This window comes from Protopterus annectens, chromosome 15.part0 (assembly GCF_019279795.1).
Source record: "Protopterus annectens isolate FY-2018-M chromosome 15.part0, PAN1.0, whole genome shotgun sequence".
Classification (NCBI taxonomy): domain Eukaryota; kingdom Metazoa; phylum Chordata; order Ceratodontiformes; family Protopteridae; genus Protopterus; species Protopterus annectens.
In genome coordinates, this window is record NC_056749.1 from 807,819,344 (window position 1) to 807,834,816 (window position 15,473).

A 15,473-nucleotide genomic window follows, 5' to 3' on the forward strand; every position below is an offset into this window, starting at 1 on the left:
TCTAACCAGGGAGAAATTGACTATTGGTGTACAGCAACTGTCACCCATGTTAGTAATGACCAGGTCAAGGATGTTGCTGCAGCTAGTGGGGGTAAGAACAAGCTGGTCCAGGGCATTGGAATTAATGAATTCCAGGAAAAGTTGGGCAAGTGTATTGGTAAATGAGTAGTTTTTCCAGTTAATTGAGGGGTAGTTGAAGTCACCCAGTATGAGAGTGTTAGGTTGGACCCTAATATTCTCCAGGGTGCTTTGGAATGTGGAGTGCGAGTCTTGGGACATAGTTGGGGACCTATATCAGGCTATGACCTGAATCGCTGTCTTACCCAATGTTAGCTTCACCTGAAGTATCTCTGATGTGTTATGTCGGGCTACTAGTTTGGAGGTGTGTGCATCCTTTATGAATTTGGAAACACCACTGCCTTTGGAGCTTCGGTCCAAGTTCTGGGGCCAAAAGGTGTGGAATGAGTTATAGCCTGGTAGTGCAGGGGTGCTTTCTGCTGCCTTGAACCAGGTCTCTGTTACAGCACAAATGTCTATTTTTGCCATTTTAATGAGTGCTTTGAGTGAGTGCATTTTGAGATTTAGACTTGTAGCATTGAGAAGCATGACCCTCAGATTGCATTTGTTTGTAGCTGTTACGGTGGTAATTTGGTCTTTGGAACACCGCCTAAAAAACACACTATAGGGGTGGCAAGAGCCTTGGCCAGTATCCGGAAGCCCAGGGGTGACAGATGCAGCCCATCTCTAGCAAAATATCAAGGTCTGTCAATCACATCATCCCAGGCAGACAGATACTGGATTCCCTTAGAATGACACCAGAAACGTAGCCAACTGTTGAAATCGATAATTTTCTGGTTGTATTGTGGTATCATTCTGGGTGATGGTAGGATGCTGCTCAGGGCTAGGGTCATACCCACCTGGGCTACATAATCCGAGAACTCCTCCATGTGTCTTTTCATGTACTCCAGGGAGGTATGTCTCAGAGTCATATTTGTACCTGTTTTTGAGGGACTTGACTGTGTGCATTATGTGGCGGATCCCAGCACCTGACAGGCAGCTGACTGTTACTTTCTCCTTATTCAACCTAGTAAATGGGACATCACTGTACCTCACTATTGAGCCACCTATGACTATTGTGTTGGGCATGCTGTTTTGCTTTGGGGCTTTGGTTGACTGGCACACTGTTTAGTGGAGTTATGTGTCTCGTGATTGGTGTTGTGTTATGATGGTTGAGTGCCTTTCTGCCTTGAAGGTCTCTGCTGTTTGGGTAGATTTTTACTGAGAGTCTCCACAAAGGTGGGTGTGTGGTTTGTGTTTTTATGTGAAGGCAGTGCTGATATGTGTTCTGGAGGAGTGTGGTGCAAGTGTTCACCTTCTCCTCTTGACCAGCTATTATGGTCTTGGCTGGAGAGTGCATGGCTTCCAGTTTGGATATATAAGTGTATCTCTTGCAAGTCTGAGTGTTGGGAGGTCTTCATATTGTAGCAATGCTAGGTTTGCATAGCTGTTGGCACAAGCCATGCCCATAGCCACTCCAACTTTCAGCAAAAAGAATTCCCTATTAAAAACAAAATAATTATTTTCTAAAATGATCAACAATGTACAGATCAAGTAAATTTTTTTCAGGAGGTAAATACCTCCCTACTACCAAAAACTCCCTGATATTATCAATACCCTAGGTGTTCAGGATAACAGTGAACAGGGATTCAATATCCATAGTAACAAAAACAGAGTCATCATTAGGCCCAAACTCCTTCACATTGGCATACAATTCCTGTAAAAAAGACTTAGTGTCTCTTAAAACTGTCTTTATTACATCCAAAATCAGTAGCAAACTCTTTTCTACTTATATAGAAAGTGGTTCAGTAGCACACCATTTGCTGGAAACTATAGGCCTCATTGGCAGGCATACCAAACTCTTACATACTTTGTGAAGGCAATACAAGACAGGAAAAAACAGATATTCCACATTAGAATACTTGTACAAGTCCTCAGTAATCATATTGGCCATAAATAAATCAAGGACCAAGAAGGACACTTTTTCTATTAGGTTCATAGGTAGGTACTAGGCTATCGGCCCAAGGGCTTAAGTAAACAAACAAGGTTCCCTGGCTTACGCCACCCAAGAAAGTTATAGGTTCATAGGTAAGTACTAGGCTATTGACCCAAGGGCCTAATTACCCCATTCACAAGCAGTTTAGAAAGCACGGTATAAGTAGGAGTGTCACGCAACAATTTCAGCATTTGTTCCAAATAGAATTCTTTATCCATTGCTACAATTCCCCCCACACACATACCTTTATCTGCTGGTCTTATTTCTAATGAAGATATATTTTTTAGTTCATATAAAGCTCTACTAATCCAGCCACTGGAGATGCTGGTCTCAAGCCCGGATAAATGGGGAAGGTTACATTAGGAAGAGCATCCAGTGTAAAACCTCTGCCAAATGACATATGTGGAAAACAATACAGATTTCCATACCAGATCTGTCGAGGCCCGGGCTAGCAATGACCTCCACCAGTACTGTTAGCCAACAGGGTGCTGGTGGAAATTGGGCTACTGTTGGCCAAAGGAGAAGAAGAGGGGGAAGGCACGCCAGAAAGCAGGAAGAGAGGAGGAAAGTTAGGAGTGTAGTAGTGAGGGTAGGAACTTTGAATGTTGGCATTATGACTGATATAGGGAGAGAGCTAGCTGATATGATGGAGAGAAGGAAGGTTGATATATTTTGTGTGCAAGACACCAGATGGAAGGGAAGTAAGCCCACGTGTATAGGAGGTGGGTTCAAATTGTTCTATCATGGTGTAGATGGCAGGAGAAATGGGGTAGGGGTTATCCTGAAGGAAGAGTATGCCAAGAGTATTTTGGAGGTGAAAAAGAGTGTCGGATAGAGTGATGTTTATGAAGCTGGAAATTGATGATGTGATGATGAATGTTGTTGGTGCATATGCTCCGCAAGTTGGGTGTATGATGGATGATAAAGGAAACTTTTGGAGTGAGTTGGATGAAGTGGTGGTGAGTGTATCCAAGGGTGAGACAGTGGTAATTGGAGTGGATTAAAATGTGCATGTTGGTGAAGGGAACAGAGGGGATGAGGAGGTGATGGGTAGGTATGATATTGAGGAGAGGAATGCAGAAGGTCAGATGACAGTGGGTTTTGCAAAAAGGATGGACATGGCTGTGGTGAATATGTATTTTAGGAAGAAGGAGGAGCATAGAGTGAGGTACTAGAGTGGAGGAAGATGCACACAGGTGGATTATATCCTTTGCAGGAGGGCCAGTCTGAAGGAGATTGGAGACGGTAAAGTGGTGACAGGGGAAAGTGTAGTTAGGCAGCATAGAATGGTGGTCTGTAGGATGACATTGTTGATCAAGAAGAGGAGGAGGAGTGTGAGAGCAGCACCAAGGATCAAATGGTGGAAGTTGAAAAAGGGTGATTGTGAGGTGGATTTCAGGAAAGAGTTAAGACAGGCACTGGGGGGCAGTGAAGAGTAACCAAATAGCTAGGTAACTACAGCAGAGCTGGTAAGGGAGACAGCTAGAAATGTGTTTGGTGTGACATCTGGACACAGGAAGGAGGTCAAGGAGACCTGGTGGTGGAATGAGGAAGTACAGGAGAGTATACAGAGGAAGAGGCTGGTGAAGAAGAAGTAGGATTGTCAAAGAGATGAAGAAAGTAAACAGGAGTATAAGGAGATGAGGTGCATGGCAAAGAGAGAGGTGGCAAAGGCTAAGGATAAGGCATATGGAGAGGTGGTGAAAGGCTGGGAGAAAAGGACTTGTACCGATTGGCTAGACAGAGGGACTGAGCTGGAAAAGATGTGCAGGAGGTAAGGGTGATGAAGGATAGTGATGGAAACGTACTCACAAGCAAGGACAGTGTGTTGAGCAGATGAAAAGAGTATTTTTGAGGGGCTGATGAATGAAGAAAACAAGAGAGAGAGAAGGTTGGATGATGTGGGGATAGTGAATCAGGAAGTAAAACAGATTAGCAAGGAGGAAGTAAGGGCAGCTATGAAGAGAATGAAGAATGGAAGCATGGAGGTGCTTAGGAAAAATGCCAGTGGAGTTTTTAACCAGATTATTTAATGAAATCTTAGAAAGTCAGAGGATGCCTGTGGAGTGGAGAAAAAAAGTGGTTTGGTACCTATTTTTAAGAATAAGGGTGATGTGCAGAGCTGCAGTAACTACAGAGGGATAAAATTGATCAGTCACAGCATGAAATTATGGGAAAGAGTAGTGGAAGCTAGGTTAAGAAGGGATGTGATGATTAATGATCAGCAGTATGGTTTCATACTGGGAAAGAGCACTACAGATGCAATGTTTGATCTAAGAGTGTTGATGGAGAAATTAGAGAAGGTCAGAAGGAGTTGCATTGTGTCTTTATGGACTCAGAGAAAGCATATGACTGGGTGTCTAGAGAGGAGCTGTGGTATTGTATGAGGAAGTCGGGAGTGGCAGAGAAGTATGTAAGAGTGGTACAGGATATGTATGAGGGTAATGTGACCGTGGCAAGGTCTGCAGTGGGAGTGATGGATCTGTTTAAGGTGGAAGTGGGATTACCTCAAGGATCAGCTCTGAGCCCTTTCTTATTTGCAGTGGTGATGGACAGGTTAACAGATGAGATCAGACAGGAGTCCTCATGGACTATGATGTTTGCAGATGACATTGTGATCTGTAGTGAGAGTAGGGACCAAGTTGAGGAGACACTGGAGAGGTGAGATATGCTCTAGAGAGAAGAGGAATGAAGGTCAGCAGGACTAAGACAGAATATGTGTGTGTGTGAATGAGAGGAAGGATAGAGGAATGGTGAGGATGCAGGGAGTAGAGTTGGCGAAGGTGGATAAGGTTAAGTACTTGGGATCAACAGTTCAGAATAATGGTGATTGTGGAAGAGAGGTGAAGAAGAGAGTACAGGCAGGGTGAAATGGATGGAGAAGAGTGTCAGGAGTGATTTGTGACAGATGGGTACCAGTAAGAGTGAAAGGGAATGTTTACAAGAGGGTAGTGAGACCAACTATGTTATATGGATTGGAGACAGTGGCATTGACAAAAAGGCAGAGCTGGAAGTGGCAGAGTTAAAGATGTTAAGATTTGCACTGGGTGTGATGAGGATGGACAGGATTATGAATCAGTATATTAGAGGGCCAGCTCAGGTTGGATGGTTTGGAGACAAAGCCAGAGAGGCGAGATTGCATTGGTTTGGACATGTGCTGAGTAGGGATGCTGGGTATATTGGGAAAAGGATGCTAAGGATGGAGATGCCAGGTAAGAGGAAAAAAGGAAGGACTGAAATAAGGTTTATGGATGTAGTGAGAGAGGACATGCAGGTAGTTGGTGTGACAGAGGAAGATGCAGAGGACAGGAAGAAAGGGAAACAGATGATCCACTGTGGCGACCCCTAACGGGAGCAGCTGAAAGAGAAGAAGAAGATAAAGCTGTATTCATCTTCATTTAAATTATAAAGGGCGGGGTTATGCTCATGTTCAAACACCTCTATTATTTCCTGTTTACATACAGAGACAAAAGTGTCAACAACTGGGTGAGTCTTAGCTATAAATAAACTGGGCTTCTTAAACATAGCATCACTCGTATTCTGTCCTGGAAACATTAACGTTAACAATATATTCCTGGCAAACACTTGTAAGTCTAAAAGTAGATCTACCATGCTCGACCTTCTTGCTGGAACAAATGAAAGGCCTCTATTCAATAAAGAAATTTGCACCTTTGTTAGTCTATCTGAGGAAAGACTAAAGACCATTTCACTCATGGTTTCTTTCTTGTCCTCAGCCCCATTCTGGCCATTTCCATGCTCTGCAACTGCATGGTTCCCCCTTTCCTTCCCCTGCTTCTGGACCTCTCTTCTTTGTTGATCGGTAGCGGTCTCTACAACAAAAAAGGTAGTGTAGTAGCATTGCTCATTTCTACCGATGCAGACGATGCAGCAGCTGCTTGTGGAACAGTCGTCCAAGACTCAGAATGCACTACAGCAGCATGCATAGTCACAGTCTCCATTTCTATAGTAGCTGATACATCCAAATGCTGTAATTCATTTGCGAGATTACTCACTTCCCGTTCATGGAAACACATTTCCTTGGCCATGAAAAAAATGCCCCTTTGCGAAAATTATTCAAGTCTAGTTGCATTGAAGCTTTTTAGATTGATATGTATTAGTTGCACTTTTTTATGTATAATGTTTATGAGAAGATATGTGTATGCCTTTAAGAGCTGTATGTTTAATTGATTTGACTAATTGTATGAGATTTTGTGTTCTTAAATAGGGAGCAGGTGCCATTATTGTGAGAGTCTGAAGAAGCGACAGGTCGTGAAAGCGCTTACTCATTGTTTATATTAAAGTTAATTTTGCCTTTAAGTCATAATGATTCTGTTCAGTTTGTTTTTTTTTTTTTTTGTGTATTTTTCTTGTACCAGTGGCAGAGTCTCTTTCTAGGAAGTGGGTTTCTTTTTCTTATATAGCTGAAGACAACCTTATGGTTATCCAATACCTGTGATGCTTTTGGGCATATAAAGACAGTATGCAGTCTGAGGTCATAAATACAATAATCCATGTAATCAAGAGTGCTCATTATTATCATGGAAATTTCCAGATTACTAAAAGGAGTAATGATATCAAATTCAGCCGTCACTGAGCATGTTACAAAAATGTGCATGTTTCTTAACAGCTGACAACATCAAGGTTGAACTGCAGCTTGGAAAATGAGAGATATGAAACAATGAAGTTTTGAGTGTGCAGACATTCAAAAATATTAATTTTTCAAACTTTCATGATATAATATATTTAATAACTCAAATTTTGGAAATCCATGATCTCACTTTAGAGGAAAAAGCACAACACAGTATTACAAGATCTGGTATTGCATACCTACTGATGAAATCTTCACAAAGATTCATTAAAGTCAAGGAAATTGTTGCATTTGTTTTCTGTCATCATCCCAGCCTGGTTTATTCTCATTCCGCTTGTAATAAGGTCTGAAGGCTAGATCACAAAAATAATTTCTCTGATGGATTGCTTGTTTGTTTATCAGGTTTTCGACATGCTTTGATTGAATATATTGATTATTTGTCTTTGGAAAATCTCTCACATTGATTCTGGCCTATGTTATATGTCTAACTCTGGTTCCTTATCAGTATTTTTACGACATTCAGAAAATCTGAAATCCCTTATGTCAGTAAGTCACAAATGTGAACTATCAGCCACTGTCAGTTCTAATGCAGAAATACATCAGGTGTAACAGAAATCAAATTGTTTAGTGAAACATTTCAAGCATATCATGTGAGTGTGAGGTTCTGTGTACAGTATTCTAAACATCATATTAAGAGAAGCTGCTGTCATAATGTACACACAGAACCAGTTTTCATTTTTGTACCAAATTAACTTCATTTAAAAAGGTTGTTTAATAGAAAAGGTTTCATATGCTCTGCATATTCCAGAACAAACTTGCACTATATAAATAATTAATAACTGCACCCAGTTATAATGCCTGGTTTATTATTAGTAATGTACTTCGGAAGCATCACCATCATCATTATTATTTTAAAGTTTGATTATTTTGCTTGAAAGCCTGTTTTCCTGCTTCTCGCAGGTTTTAAGATTTAGATTTATTCTTACATCACTAAAGTTCTAGCAAATAATGCTAGGAATGCTTATATGGAAGCAAAATTCTGTTATGTCACTTAATAAGCCTGCTAGTAGCTATATATATATATATATATATATATATATATATATATATATATATATATATATATATTTTTTTTTTTTTTTTTTTGCATAAAGATACTGCGAAGTAAACTGAATTAATTTGAATTATATAATGTAATATAATTTAGAAATAAATGTTAGCTCTTTAATTTGACCAATCAAGCAAAATAAAGAATATAGTTCAAAAGATACTTGATAAAGAAAGCAGCACGTCATTGTCAGAATGGTCAATAAATAGAATGACAGACACTTCCCTTTAATATGCACTCAGACAAACAATGAAAACTGAATTTACCTGGTATATGTCATATCAATACATTGTTAAACAACAAATGTATCAGTACTGCAGACATTTTGCTGTCCGTAACACCTCATTTTAAGATTTGTTCAGCACACACAGATTGACCTAGAAAAAACTGTAGAGTTCAGCACAACCATTTGGAGAATTAAGTGTCACACTAGTTCGTCTGCTTATGTGAGCTAGTGAAATGGAGCTGGATGACTTATTGGCATATATTTTAATGCAGAATTAGTCAGTGAATGCCTATTAGCACATTGCATCAGATAAAGGAAACACTTAGTAGGAGTCAAGAGGTGCCTGCTGAATTTTTACACTGCAAAACCTCCATAGTAAAGTGGTGGTGCAGTCCACACTGTTTGCATTCTGAGTAACATTGACTGTCAGAGGAAATGGCAGCAAGTTCACTTGGAGATGGACATTAATATGCACATACTGAATTCATGATAAGGGCTCACTTATAATCTCTGTTTGAAATTGTAATGCTAAACGTACTAAATAATGAAGAAACATGGCTAATTTATTAAGTAGTTGACTAATTTACTTACTTATTGTTTGCTAAACCAAATAATGCACCTAAATCATGGCTTTCTTTCACTTTTATTAGTCAAAACTGAGGCCACACATGCACACGTGCACACACACACACACACACATACACATACACAATATAGATAGGTACAGATACATTAATGTTGATATAGATATATATACATATGGATGTAGATATATGCAAATATATGAAAGATGTACAACACTAGTGTATAAGACATAAAATATTATATATCATAGACATCAAAGACATATGGAATACATTTCCAACCCTGCAGTACAAGATATTTCTTGTACCACAAAAAAGAAACATACCTACATACATACTACCTATCCATATCCCATACCCATACACATACTACCTATCCATACCCCATACCTACACACACATACTACCTAGCCATACCCCATACCCACACACACATATTACCTACCCATACCCCATACCCACACACATACTACCTATCCATACCAACACATATACTACCTACTTATACCCCATAATGACACACATGCTACCTACCCATAACCCATACTTACACATATGCCATCTACCCATACCCCATTCCCACACACATGCTACCTACCCATGCCCCATACCTACAAACATTCTTCCTACTCATACCCCATACCCACACACATGCTACCCATAGCCCATAACCACACATTTGGTAGCTACCCATACCCCATACCCACACACATGCTACCTACACCATACCTACACACACACTACCTACCCATACCCCATACCCACACATATTACCTACCCATCCCCCTCACATACTACCTACTCATGGCCCATACCCACACACATACTATCTGCCCATGCCCCATACCCCATACCACACACATGCTACATACCTATACCCCATACCCACACACATACTACATACCCATGCCCCATACCAACACACATATTACCTTCCCATACCCAACAGTTATACACATTCTACCTGCCCATGCCACATACCCGCATACATGCTACCTACCTATACCCAATATATACACATATACTACCTACCCATGCCCCATACCTACACACATACTACCTACCCATACCTACATACATACTACCTACCCATACCCCATACCTACCCACATACTATCTACCTATACCCCACCCACACACATGCTACCTACCCATGCCCCATACCAACACACATACTGCTATCCATACCACATAGTTATACACATTCTACCTGCCCATGACCCATACTCCATGCCCACACACATGCTAACTATATCCAGTACCTACACATATACTACTTACCCATACCCCATAGCTGCATACATAGGTTCATAGGTAGGTATTAGGCTATCTGCCCAAGGGCATTTATAAGCCTAGCCAGAATGTGTAGGCTTTCACCTCCCTTTTAAATTAGATTTCTGGGCCTCTGTCTAGCAGGGCCATTGAAGTGATCCCAGGGGCAAATTTACGATTTCCCATCCACTCTTCAAGATTTCTCTTGAAGAGAGTCAGTGAGGGGCTGTGCCTAACATAAACTGGGATTCTATTTCAGAGTGAGGGAAGTCTCTGGGACAGGAATCTATCCCTCCAGCATGTCCTGTTTATTGTCGTGCTGAGGTTTAATTCACTGGAGTGTGTGGCTCTAAGAGATTTGGTTTTCTTGAGGTGGAGCATGTCCATTAATTCTGGGTTGGACATGGCCTTATACATTAGACAGAGATCACCTCTGAGCAGGCGGTAAGCAACCGAGTAGAGCTTGAGTTTCTTTAGTTGTACTACCTATCTATACCCCATACCCACACAAATGCTATCTACCTATACCCAATATCTACACACATACCACCTACCCATATCCCATACCTACATACATACATACTACCTACCCATACCTACACACATACTACCTACCCATACCCCATATACACACACATACTATCTAAACATACCCCATACCTATACCCATAGTACTTACCCATATGCCATACCTCATACCTACATGCATAGTACCTACCCATACCCTATTAAACATTCGCATCACATTAGACTCATGCCAGCACCCAGCTCACATAGATCAGACATCAGACTCCCAATAAATCATCATCTCTAATTTTGCTAGCAACCCGCAGTTATACCCAAAACTACACATTCCAAAAGCACTACTCACACTTTGGACCATTGTCTTTATATGTCTATTAAGAGACTATTAATAATGCCTCAGCTCAAACCAATAACAAGCATCATATTACATGCTCCTTCTTTAACCAGTCCAGGACAATGGGACAATGATGCTTCAACTCAACCCAATAAACAGCGTCACATTATCTGCTCTTTCTTTAACCAGTCCAGGACAATGGGACAATGATGCCTCATCTCAACCCAATAAACAGCTTCACATTATCTGCTCCTTCTTTAACCAGTCCAAGACAATGGGAGGATGACGCCTCAACTCAACTCAATAAACAGCGTCACATTATCTGCTCCTTTTTTAACCAGTCCAGGACAATGGGACAATGATGCCTCAATTCAACCCAATAAATGGTAACATATTGCCTGCTCCCTCAATAACGCCCTCAGCATCAAGAACAAAATAGAACATATCAATGCCTTTACCATACAACATAATTTTGACATTAAAGCTATTACAGAAACATGGCTGAAACCTGACACCACTAGTTTTCACCACCTCATACCAAGCTACCCATACCTGCAAGACTACAGACCAGGCAAAAAAAAAAAAACTTCAGAAAGAGCATTAATTCTCTTCAAAGGCAAACTCAACCTCACCATCATTGCACAAACTAACAATAACTCAGAATCAGATCCTAAATGGATCCTTTTAAAATTTCCAACAAACAACCAAAAACCTCTATAGCCAGTGCATATCTACCTCCGCCAGCCTCACTATCAAAATTCAGAACTCTCAAACAACAAAGTTATGCAAAAGCTCCCAAAATCTGGCATAACTGAACATGCAACCTCTCCACAGATTCCCAAGCCAAGTATAGCTAACTAAGCAACAGAGCCAAACAATTCATGTGCAGGCAAAAAAAAAAAAAAACAACCACTACCAAAACAAACAAATCTCACTTTAGCCAAACCCAAAATATTGTGGAGAGATATTAACCTGTTGAGTGATGCGAAAACTCAACAAAACTCCACTCTCCTGAATCCCTCTAGCACCACCACAAACACTCATGCTCTGACTTCCTCAGTGAGTTCATTAACCTGCCTCACATCAGTAATGCAAAACTTCCACCTTCACAGCCACTTTTTCTCCTTTTGCATTTCACTATTCAACTTCAAAAAATTTGAACTAAAGGGACAGAAAGACAAATAGAACCATTTTGTATAGATACTCCCACAGGCTTAGATAACCTAGCCCATTGTTTTGCTCAGTTTACTATTGTTTATTCGAATGGAAAAACATTTTCCATTCAAATAAATAAATGGTAATACCGAAAGTAAAAAAAAAAAAAAAAACGTACACAATGTCGAGCCAAATGCTCAATGCATTTGGCACGACATTGTTATCAAAACCACCACATGATAGCTGTATAGGAGCTGATGTAAATCAAACTCCTATACAGCTATCATATTCTTGCAGGGGTCAAGCCCCCCTGCACCCTCCATGAGGGGGGCTGCACCCCCCATGCCCCCCTTACTTATATAGTCTAACTCCGAGATCACACTACAGTGGGGATGTGGATGAATTTCCACTTCCCACTGTACCGTGATCTCCATGCAGATAGTTGATTTCCACTTATGCGAATGCAGTTGTGCATTCAAATAAGTGGAGTCAACTATCTGGTGCAAAAGTGCTTGTGCGTTCGACATTCTGTTTTTCGGCACATTGCAACCGATAGAATGTAGCTCGCACAAACAATAGTAAACCATTTTGCTGACTTTGGAAGGACGTAATCTCCCACCTTCTCACTCACATATACAATCTCTCCTTAACTAAGATTATGCCTCAGATATGGAAAACAGTTATACTCCACTACTGCTATGCAACACTGTCCAATGCCAATACTTCCTACTTTAGTTAAAATACTAGAAAAATATCTACACCGAATTATTGCTTATTTAGATCAATGCCATATTCTACCAAGGAAACCACATGGATTCTGATTTAGATGAATCACCATGACAGCTGTCTACTCCCTTATAGATGACATGCTATCCAATATAGACAAAGGCAAACTAAAAGGAGCTGTCTTTTTTGACCTCCTCACAAAAGCCTTTTATTTAATTTGCCATAACTTGCTATTTGACAAATTAATGAAATAGGTATTAGTGGCAATGCAAAAACGTGGTTTGTAGATTTTCTCACTGATAGATCCTTCAAAGTAAAAGTGAGAACAACAACCTCTAAAATAGCTTCTCTTATGAAAGTAGTCCCCCCAGGGTTGTACTTTAACCCCTCTGTTATTTCCCATATTTATCAACAAGCTTCCTTCTGATCAACCTCAGATACCTGTAATTCTTTGAGCAGATTACATGGTCATCTACAGGTTAAACAAATCCCACTCTGTTATACAAATTCAGGTCCAAGATGACCTCCAAGCCCCTGACAAATGGCTAATAGGCAAGATATTTATACTTAATCACTCAAAAACAAAAATCAATGTTATTTCGAACCAACCAAAATAGCCAAAGCATCCATCTTCCTTGATATTAACGATGTTCACAATACCACAAAAGAAATTGACACACCCTTAAATACCTTGGCATTTGGCTATACCAATCTCTTAATTGTCAACTAAACATTCAAATCAGATGCAAAAAGGTCAACTCACTACTGTTCTCAGTAAATAAATTATCACCTTTTCTGTCCAAGCCAGCCAAAGTTGTCAAAGGCAAAGGAATATTCTTATCTCATCCTGAATACGGACTACCAATAATAGCTGCAGCTCAAAGAAAAATGCCACCACTCTACAAACCATCACCAATACAATTTGCTGGTCCATTATTAACTCCCCTATTAAAGAGCCCCACTGCCTAAATCACCAAAGCCAAATGGCTCCTAGTACATTTGAGAGACAACCTCCTATTAGAGTTACTGATTCACAAAGCCATTTCTCCTGAATCATCTTCCCCTCTCACTCATAAACTCTTCACCAAAACCCCACACATAATCCCAAGGGTAGATCTCAAGCTCAACCCATGCTGCTAAATCTAAAAAAATAAACTTAATTGCACTGACCATGCATTCTCCATCATAGAACTTAAACTATGGGAATCCATTCCTTTCTCAATCACAGGCATCCAAAGGTACTCAGACTTCAGACAACAGCTCAGGGAGCACCTCTTCACCACCTCTTCATCCAAACAAAGTTGTGCTGCATTCACACAGGTCACACAGTTCACATCACATGAACCCTGCTGCTCTCTCAAACTCCGTTATCCCTGTTTCATTGTTCCTTATCTCATCTTGTCATCCCTCACTTACCGCCTTTCATTCATCCTACCTCCTTCTACTCCTCGCCATCTCTCTCACTCGTTCTCCTTTCTCCTCCTCTTCCCTCTGCATACCTCTCTATCCAGTTGTCCATCTTCTCCTTTTTCACCTTCCCCCCATGGTATTCCCACTCACCTCTTCTGATGTCTTCATACCTATCTATATAATAACATGCTGCTATCTCTGTAGCATAGGCCATCTCAGCCATTATGGCTATAGCGCATCCAAAAAGTTCTGCTATGTATGATTCTATTTTTACGTTCATGTTTCGACATTGTAAACTGCTTTCTTGATCTAAATGTTGTAGCACATTCTTGCATCTGTAAATATTTGTATGTTTTTAACATATCCTTGTTTCTGTAAATATGTTTTTTTTTCATTTCTTAAGTGACCCTCTTCATCCAGACTGTGCCTATAAATGGTCCATAGAGATCAGTACACTACCCCAGTAAACAAATATAAATAAATAAATAAATAAATAAATAAATAAATAATAATATTGTCTTAGGGTGCTTCTTTCATAGTTTCACTTACATTTTTTTACTTCAGTAGTATGGAAAATTTTCTGATTGGATTTTAGTTTATTACCTTAGTTATGTTTTAGTTAGTTTAATGGATTATTTCTGTGCAGTTGGTAACTGGTCATTTTTATCAACAATACAAATTTTACAATAGGCTAGCAGTTTCCAGCTTTGTTTTATATTTTACTCATTTATCCATTTAATTTTAATACACATTAAAATGTTATTCAGCAAACTTAGCATACAAGGATGGTCCATATTCATTAATAACTACACAACAGCTCGATATTTCTTATTCATTAAATGGCTCTACATGATATGTAGCGCAAGAAAACAATGGGAAATGGCAGATTATGCTAACGATTGCATAAAGAGAGGAGGTACATGCTAATTAAACAATCCAACACACTGGAGGCATTCAGGAAACTATAAAGTAATCATGTATATTTAATGTAGCCATTTGTCCTGAACACAAAATCATTCTGGAATACAGACATGATTACACCTAGAAAAAAACATGTTAAGGGTCACTGCTGCTATCACTGTGCTGTTCTCATTGTGCCGTATGTTAGGGGTCACTGCTGCTCTCATTGTGCTATATGTTAGGGGTCACTGCTGCTCTCATTGTGCTGTATGTTAGGGGTCACTGCTGCTCTCATTATGCTGTATGTTAGGGGTCACTGCTGCTATCATTGTGCTGTATGTTAGGGGTTGCTGCTGCTATCATTATGCTGTATGTTAGGGGTCGCTGCTGCTATCATTGTGCTGTATGTTAGGGGGTCACTGCTGCAGTCATTATGCTGTATGTTAGGAGTCACTGCTGCTATCATTGTGCTGTATGTTAGGGGTCGCTGCTGCTATCATTGTGCTGTATGTTAGGGGTCACTGCTGTTATCATTGTGCTGTATGTTAGGTGGTCACTGCTGCTATCATTGTGCTGTATGTTAGGGGTCGCT